Source organism: Amblyomma americanum, chromosome 1 (assembly GCF_052857255.1).
Source record: "Amblyomma americanum isolate KBUSLIRL-KWMA chromosome 1, ASM5285725v1, whole genome shotgun sequence".
Classification (NCBI taxonomy): domain Eukaryota; kingdom Metazoa; phylum Arthropoda; class Arachnida; order Ixodida; family Ixodidae; genus Amblyomma; species Amblyomma americanum.
In genome coordinates this window covers 221906491-221916053 of record NC_135497.1, presented here as the reverse complement: position 1 = coordinate 221916053, position 9563 = coordinate 221906491, and the positions used below count along the sequence as shown (strand labels likewise).

Below are 9563 nucleotides of genomic sequence, written 5' to 3'. Positions count from 1 at the left end.
AATTCCACATCTGTGTGAATTTGCGAGTGAAAAAGCCTGCATTTTTCTCGACAGAACCATATGCGCTAATCTGCCTGTGTGATGCAGTAGTTTATGGGGAGCAGAAGATGGGCGGTTTCAGAAAGGCCTGGCCGAACAGAAGATGGTTCTGGAGCCGCTGGGAACGTGTGTTGTAAATGCGCACGCGCGAAACTACAGCGCATAACTTTTGCTTCGAATTTCTTATTTTGTTTTTAAACACATACAGAGCGCATCGTGTGTGCCGACTTGCCGTTCCTGTGGTGTTTCGCAACGCTGGTTCAATCGATGCAGCATGTTTTCTCACCAATTGGACTGAAGTTAAATGACTGGACGCGTGTTACGAAGTTCTTTGGCGAAGTCGCTTGCTACGTATACTCGGTCAATAAGAACTGCAGTAAAATCTCTATATAACGAAGCGGAGTATAACGAAATAATGCATATAATAAAGAAAAAGCTGTTACCCTTGACAGCTCTCGTAGAATCCCATTTACTTGGTATCTCATATTTTAGGAAGGAAAATTTTCCTGCAGAGGGATATAGCAAACTCCAGATGACCTCCGTTGGTCATTTCGTGTTGAGCATATCAATTTTAACGGTGCTCTACACTTGAGCATCCATTCGACGCGGTAAACTGCAATTAGTGCGCATAACCTTCCAGTACTATCGAGAATCCCACAATGTGCAGGATTCTTAGACATCAATTTCAATTGTGAGGCAACTGCGGAAAATGTGGGGCACTGTTAAGGAAATATTGAAGGTAATGGTCCATTATAGTGATACGTAGCAAAATCTTTGTATTAAAGTTTGTTCATCGCTCGCATCAAGTGGTTATGACCGCCTGAGAAAACATACAGGGAATGTTTTCGGCTATAGCAAAAACATTAATAGTAAAAAAATGGAAGCTTGCTGAGGAGAGATCTGCAGATATGTTGATTTGCTAGGGTGAAATATTACTATGTGTGAGAAAAAATGCGTTCATAAACTATTTCCCGTTGAAAAATGCGCTAGTCCCGAATTTCTGGGCTTGAGACGTGCCGAAAACTTTTCACACCTCAAGCCGGGCCCGCACGGAGCGTTTCTCAGGGCGATTCATCGGCTTAGGCACGACCAAGTTTTGACGCCGCTGCACGCTAACCTTCGCCGAAGCTCAGGCACACAGCCCGCTGAACGATGTCTCGCAGCGCGGTGCGCACGGCCCTGCAGAGCCTAGATCGATTTGGATAGGTCCGCGTTGAAGTGATTGTGCTTCCCCGTTCTACAACCTCCTCGCTGCCCGCTGTGGGCCCGCTGTGCTACACAGGCGCCGTGTGCAGTTTGCTTTTGCTTTTCACGGCGTGGGTCTGACCGCTTAGCAGTGTGTTTGGTGTGTCCAACGGTATCGGCGCGCCGGTGGGTTTGACGAGGTCAAGATTGGGACAGCGATCAAAAACGAAAGCGGCCATAACAAATTCGGTTCCTTGGGGCGCGAACAGAAGCGTCAGGCAGCGATGGCCTTTGGTGCAGCTTCGAGGACGATGTCTACGATCTTCGGCAACAGAGAAGCAATCCCTAACTCCCGCAGCGCGAAAGGATCAAGAAGAAAGCTGAGATCAGTTTTTCCTTCGAGGCAGTGGAGTGAGCCCTTTTCAAATAATAGAGTGGTGTTTCGGTAGCCTTCTGGGAGTCTGGCGTACTGGTTCTTCGCTAGACGCTACTGTCATGTGCAAAGAACAAAGAAGTGCTACGGCCGGCCTGCTTATGTATCATGCGGGGAAGAAAACTAAAACGGATCTCGCTACGGCATCGCCGCCGCGGCACTCTTGTGGCTCATATTGGCTTCAGAACCGGTAAAACGAAGTTAAATACCCTTGGACATGTGTCACCCTGTCCTCTAAGACATAACTCCTTCGAGTGTTGTTTGCAAGCTGGATGCAGTGGAAAAAAAAAATTTCGTCCATTGGAAAAATTCGGCTGCGTCGGGCGCGCTCGTTGCGCGTGTTGTGAAGGTTCCTTCACCGTCGGAAACCGCGGGAAGCTTTTGATTGCGCCGCGGTTTTAGAAAGTAGCCCCGGCGATCAATGGTAAAAGAGCCGGTAAGACTGCGCCGGTATGCCTCACATAAAAAAAAACTGAGTTCCTGCGCTGACCCTCGTTCAAATGCGACAGCGATACAGAGAGCCTGCACTGTAAAGACGAAGCTGCGATTGCTCGACATCCCCCCCCCCCCCCCCCCCAATCTGTTCCACCAGTGCAGAGTAGGAAACCAGTTTCTTGTCCCGGTAAATCTCCGCGCCTTTCCTTCCCCTTTTCATCCTATTGACGAAAACAAGAACGCAAAAACCACGGCAGGTTTCGCAAAACCAATGCTTTCCGTATTATGAAGTGGTTCTTCCGCTCGCTCTAGGCAGCTATGGTGTCGTATAGATACGCCATCTAGAGTTGTAAATCTACCGCTAGCATCCTCTCCGTCCGAGTCTCGAACATAGAATGCTTTGCTGCGCATGTTAGAGAACCGCAGCCCTAATCCGAACAACTCTGTTGTGGTTAAGCCGCCATTTCAATAGTCCGCTTCATTGTAGCCAATAATGTCACTTGAAGCGGCGGCCTCAGTATAACTTGATGATCCTGTGCGTCGCATGCATGCCAAGGTCGTACGGCTCATCGCCCGCTGGGCTGAAGATGTAGGCGCCGGAAGTAGAAGGACCACCGAGACCCGCTTTGCCTCCAGAGGGCTGTGCCTCGTAACAGTAGGACTGGCGCAGCTGCAGCGTTTCGCCCCTCTCCAGATTATGATCTCCTTCAGAAGGCCAGTGGTAACGTCCACGATGACGCGGTACCGCTGCAGGGCAAAAAAACATTGGTGTGCATACGCATTGCGTGCGCGGGGCCTTCTAATGTCCTTCTTACTGCACAAGCAGAAGAGACACAGCCTCACCATCTCCACGAAAAAGCTGTGGAGTGGAGCCAGTACAGAAAATCTTTTGTCCCTTTATCACTTGTAGCTTCCGCCTGTGATGTTATTGCTGAGAGCTAGCAAAGAATGTCGTTGCCGGCATTGATATTACGTGCCGATTTACAATAGTCAGTCAGGGACCTCCTTCTGTATGTAATCTATGTCATCCAATCTAACATGATATAATAAATTTGATACGATTTGAAGATTCGGAACACCTGACTAATTAAGTCGCAACCAATACTGTACCTCGTTTTCTATGGACGCTTCTTCCAAGTCAATCTTGAAAATTGCGTAGTTCCCGCTTGCTGCTTTTCTGACTGCAAGAGAAAGGGGAAGAACAGGGGTACACCCCCTCGCACTGCTCGTCATGCAACACCGCCCAACACATTCTATACCCCTCCACGTGGGAGTGCCACATCTTAGCGATCACCTATGTTTCACCTCACTACCTCCTGATGGGAAGCGGCTCCGTCCAGCTCAAGCCTGTGCGATAAGCAACGGCTGATCTCGCGAGCACGCAGGATGGCAAAAGCCACCTGAGACGTGGACTGAGGACACCACCAACGAGAACCGGTCCCACAGGCACCCTTCCTCTTAATGAAATAAAAGTTCTTTTCCATCACCACCCCCGCCACATGTCTGCTGCATAGCCTTCCGAGGCAGTGTAGTTCTTGGCGTTACGGCGTATATTCTAAAGGCCTCTTGCAACCCCGTACTGGTCCTAGCAGATCCGAACTGAATTTTATTTTGCTGCCTTGGTCATAACATTCAGACCGTGGTCTGCTGAACGAGATTTACGCACATTTGGTCTGATCATTTGAGAGGTTTAGCATAGCGTTACCGCATGCATTTGACGCTACCAGCGGCTGCTAGCTGTACACAAGCAGCGCGTGCATGCTCAATTCCTTGCCGACTCAGTAGCGGTAGTGGGGTCGAAGTAAGTTAAACCACTTGACTACCTCTGCGCATGCGCGCAGTTCCCGTGCGTAGCCAACGCCTGACGCTAGTGGCAATCTGAAAAGCTATGCCATATTTCTCAATTCGATGGCGTCGTTTCAACTTCATCGTATAGCTCCAGTAAGCTAATTTCTTCCTAATGCTCTCCCGGTTTGTATTAGTGCCAGAGTCTTACTTTTCACCGATAACGTAGAATATTATTAGCTATTTCTCTCACAGTCCCCGTGAAAATTCTCGTGGCGCCTTTGTAATGTAGACGGACTTATGATAAACGTAGATGAGCTTGGGCAATTCACATTCATGTGTCAAGAACCACACGCGTCTTTCGATGATGCCTATGAAAAATGCGAACATCCTTGTTGCCGGACCATTTCCTCGTAAATGGAAGTCTGCCACGTGAGAATGTTCGGGTATTTGTTGTTTGTTTCTGATGACATCTGAGTTCCACGAAAACATTACAAAGAGCGGTTTGATGAATTTACAAAAACAGTGAGAAAACACACAAGGAAGCTACGGAGAAGAAGCACACACAGGTTACACCGAACACCGACTGAATTTATTGATGCAAAAGCAAAGAACATTTATTTCGTTCGGTCAGCAGTCCCACTAAGGTATATTTTCCTTGGAAATACCATGGTCACAAGATATAACCAACGAACATGAGATTTATGCTTATTTTTATGAGGTTTACCATCCAAAAGCAACTCAGGCTATGAAGAACGACGTAGTGGAGGGCTCCGGATAATTTCTATTACCTGGGGTTATTTACTGACATCGCACAGTACGCGGGTCTTATAATTTCACCTAAATAAGATTTATGACAGCATCGCCAAACCGTGTAAGAGCAGCCAAGTGCGTTCACACCAAGCAACCACCACACAAAACTGAAGCAAACACGGGTTCCAAAAGGAAATAACAAATAACTTTCAGAGAAATACTAGAGCGTATGCAAACTAGGCTTTCAGGTGCGCAGGTTTTTTACTTAAGGGTTGGGTGACGGCCTTATGATTACTCTGAAATTTGCACTCTATTTTTTTGTCTCCTTAGGCATTCAGAGAAAAGTATCTTGATGTGATCGGTGGCTGTGAGGGGTGAATTTGTTTGCTTTGGTCTCAAAAATATTCAAGTGGCAGTACGGTGCGTCATCTTTACGTATTTCTTCCTCTGCTGTGTGTTTTCGCTCTGGTTTCTTCGAACTCTTGATGTGCGCTCCTCCTGTCCGAGAGATCAGCTGCTAAAGCCCCGCGCAAATTATTCACGGCATGCAGCTGTCGTGGTAATCACCGCGCCTGTTTTAGCGCTTTCGGAAGGCATCCTTGTTAATACAGGCCAAAATAAGAAATTGGAAGGTTCTTCGGCGAGCAGACAAGAACCCAGCAGCTGGCACGAGGCTGGTCGAATCTATGCCGGTAACATTGTCGTGAACGTATACCTTCGCAATCCGTGGCATGACCACCAGTCCAGCTTGTTTAACACGTAGACAGCAGAGCCGCAGAAAACAAAAACAGCCGCTCTTTTTCGCTCACGAACTTACCTGAAAACTCAGAATATTTACGTTTGTTTCATTTTGCTTGTGGCTTTATCCCTGCATTTGAGCAGAGCGGTCGTCATGTGAAAGACATTACTGCTTCAATGTCTTCTGAGAACAACGCAAAAAGGACGGGGCAACTTAGAAAGAACACATAATGAAGGGACAGGCGCTGTCAGGACAGCATTCACAGTCTTCGAGTGCACGCCAAGGTCCTCCAGGCACATGCTTGACATTATACTGATGTTTTTTAAGGGGATGCTGAGGAGGAACTGAAGTCGGCTTGTGCTGATAGATTACCACATTCTAACGGCAGATTAAAAGCTTTCTCTAAAAACACAATTTTTATAAGCTGGAAAGAGCAAAAACAAGACAAAATACAGGCACTGACTACAGTGAGCAATCTCACAAGCAAAGTGCAATTATAGCAATGTTTTTTGTGCTTAAGGATATCTAAATCTGTCACAGCGCTATTCAATTCCAGTCTTCGATCACTTAGTGGTCTTAACCACTGGATTCGACGAAAATTTGTCTGGTCAGGCATACAAGTGAATTTTTTTTTAGCAGTCGCTGACCAAGTCGCACAATGATGAAAGACGTTCCGGAACCCGTACGGGTTCCTTGCTCACAATGAAGCGGACAAAGCAAGTAGGCGCATTATAGGCGGAAATTTTGTGACTTAATGACTGGTAATAGATTATCGGTATGCTTCCTGCAGTGCAGTTCATGGTAGCGGTTGTCGATTGGATGAACGATGATTCAAGGAGAAGCTGCGTTGTCAGGTTCCGTTCTTTGGCTAAAATTGTAGAGAGCGTCTCCTATATAAGCGACGTGTTTAAGAACCAAAATGAGCCACCAGAGTGGCTTTCAGTAATAGACGACCTTGTACCGCTAAAACTCATTTAATCGTCAGGCGTGAGCGAAGCAGATTTCCGCTCGCGCTTTTTACTTGTCAAGTGATGTGGACGCAGTACATATGTATCGGTGTTTTGTTACGTTCAGAGAAGGTAATAAAACAAAAATTGGACAAGACACTTAACCTCCGCCTTAAGGCAAAGACGCCATAGTGTTGTAGGTAAGGCTTTCCATTTTCAGCAGTTTGACACCTTTGAACGCATTTTTCTTTTTTTGCCAATTGTTCCCATTAACTATTTGATCTGGTCTGTGTGATTGATGACGTAAAGAAAATTAAACAAAATATAGAAGTTATGAAAGAAGAGCGTTATCGCGGTGCGCTGGTGCTTGCGGAAGCTGAAGAGCCGGTTCTCGGTGAAGAACCAACAAAACGATCCTTGGTCATGGAAAAAAAAACCCGGGCTGAGCGCAATCGGGTTGACAAGATTGAATGGGGAGGTCTCATAGCAGGCCGATTTCATTCACTAACGTGGACTACAAATTATTTATGAAGGTCTTAGCAAGGCGGTTACAAAGGGTAATGAATATGGTAGTAGGTGCTCATCACACATGTGGCATCAAAGGCCGTTCTATTATGTCTAATATTCATCAAGCAAGATTCGTGCTTGCGTGTTTTAATATTACAAGCAGTCGTGTTGCTATTCTTCAGTTAGACCAGGAAAAGGCATTTGACTGCGTGGCACATGAACTTTTGTTTTTAATTTTGGATCAGGTGAACGTTTGATTGGCCATCAGGAAGGGAGTGGCAATGGCGGACTGCAACTGCGCAACTAGACTAATAATAAATAAGAGTTTGGTGTGCCAGGGCTGCTCCCTCCGCCCTCTTTTGTTTGGTGTATACATAGAAGCCCTGTGTGTGAGCATAATACAGATTGACGGTATTCATAGTTTTAGGTTACAAGCGACAGAAAATAAGTTGCTCGCTTATGCGATCGACGTAGCCGTTTTCGTGGTTGATGAGAGCATAAAAAAGGCCATCGATTGTGTTCGGCAATTTAGGCAATCGACAGGAAGACGGGTATATTTTGAAAAATATGTTTGCTGCTGGTATGGTGAATGGCCAGCGACTCTAGTTAACTTTGATAATGAGTCCTTGGTGACGACCTCGATGAAGTGTTAGGGGTCCCACTGGAGTGTTATCAAGACAGAGACCCGTATTGGAAAAGCCCGTTGGAAGACACACGTGCAAAAGCTGACAGATGGAGAGGGACTCAGTTATCGAGTTTCGCGAGGGCTACAGTGTGCAACTTATTCTTCATCAGCAAGCTGTGCTACGTGATGCAGGTACTGCACTGTTCACGAACCAACGTGCAGAAACTGTAGCGCATTTTTTCATTGTCTGGGCCTCGACCTGGGAACGATGCAGAGGCAGAAGTTTGTTTAGAAGTGTAATAGATGGAGGCCTAGACCTGAGCCATCTGTTCTTGCGCCAAATCATGAGAAGGTTTTATTTTTTCGTGCCGTGAGTGATCTTTTCTTGCGTACAAGCTGTCAAGTAAGGCTGGGTCGTGCGTTACCAGAATCGATTGCGGGAACAGGTAACATTCAAGGTCGGATTTATGGATACAGCAGAGAAGTGGTAATGAGTGTTATATTTTTAGCTGCTCGTTTTTCGCTGCAGTACCTCTCTACTGTAAAAAGGAGAACACACTATCGGGATTTACGTGATGTTGTTCTGCCTGAACCATTGTACAGGGCCATGTACCGTGGAGGCCAGGGCGGTAATGTGTTGAAGCGGGTTAAGAAAATTCAGGTACCACCGGCTGCTAAATCTTTCTTTTTTAAGTTACACATAGAAAAACTGGCCGTGAAAGCATCTATAGAGAAAAAGAGAATGCTTCTGCCTTGGGGCTCAGATTGTTCGATTTGCAAGGAGCCAGAGACAATCAATCATGTATTCTTGCACTGCTGGGAAGGCGTCTACTACTGGGACGTCTTGCAAAGAACGCTCAAGAAAGGCTTCCTTGTAGACACATATAGAATACGTTATCTCCCTCTACAAAACCAAGAGGGCGTGCCAATTATGACACAATACTGCTTTTGGGTCTCCACGCTATTTGGCGCTCGCGAATGGCTCAATACTACTGTGAACCGGATGCGAGGCGTGCCCGAATTTACTTTCGTGAGAGTGTGCACTCTTTTATTGAAATACAAAAAACGGCCGATCAAGTTCCTGAATGGCTCTCGAGGGTAGAGCCCTTGGTGTCCCTTAGGGACTTTAAACATGACGAAACCAGCAGCAGCGACTGGTTGAGTGTCAGATTCCCCTTTAAAGAGGCTTCATGTAATTTTTTTGTATACTCTGTCGAAGCCCGGCAATAAAAAGAAACGAGGTCGCATGGTGTAATGGTTAGCACATTGGACTCTAAATCCAGCGATCTGAGTTCAAATGTCGATGAGACCTGCGCTTTTTTCATTTTTTTCTTTTTCTCACTTAAACTGCCTTGGACATTTCTTGTGCACCCGCTTGCACCGCTTCCCCTCGTTCCAGCGTGGTCTAGTGGCTAGGATACCTGGCTTTCACCTAGGAGGTCCGGGTTCGATTCCCGGCGACGGAAGGTGCGGTCTCATGGTGCAATGGATGACACAGCTTCCAGGCACGCTTGTGAACGGACGTATAATGACGGGCTCCATAGGAGCGGCTTCGGCGGCCATGTCTGGCCGCGGTAACAGGACTGCGGAAAGGGAAATTGAATACCAGGTTGTTCTACCAGGCTTGCCTACAGGGCGTTTCGTTTTAAATAGTTTATTTGCATGCTGATGTCGCGGCCCGTCCGTACCGTGTGGAAAATTTCCGCGACGCGTAGGCGGAACATTCGCTGCTCCCGGACGTCATCGGCCTGGGGGCGTATCGCATGAGTCACGCATGGGGCATCACTCTTAGGAATGCCGATGCGGTAAAGCGGATTACAGGCATCGGCGAGCTATTTGTGAAAAACCGTCGCTGCCTGGTGACTGACCCGGCGAATCAAGACGTGTGCCTGAAGCTGCACTGGCTTTTACACAGCGTGCGAAGAGGTGCGAGCAGCCTTCGCGCCGTATGGAAAAGTTTCGGAAACTGCCCGGGAGCGCTGGCGGGTACATGGCATGACAGAAAAGGGCTCAACGACACGGTTGGTCACCCTAAAGATGAAAGCTGGCGTGAAACTCGACGACCTGACATACCAGCTGAACGTCGGCGGTGAGTTGACCATTGTCGTTCCTGGC

The 9563-nt window shown here is 47.2% G+C and overlaps 1 non-coding gene across 1 annotated transcript; it reads left to right on the top strand.

Annotated features, from left to right (window-relative positions):
• Positions 1-8842: 8842 nt before the first annotated feature.
• On the top strand, positions 8843-8914 carry TRNAE-UUC (transfer RNA glutamic acid (anticodon UUC)). The gene has a single exon. It is a non-coding gene; the product is annotated as a tRNA-Glu (tRNA).
• Positions 8915-9563: the final 649 nt, after the last annotated feature.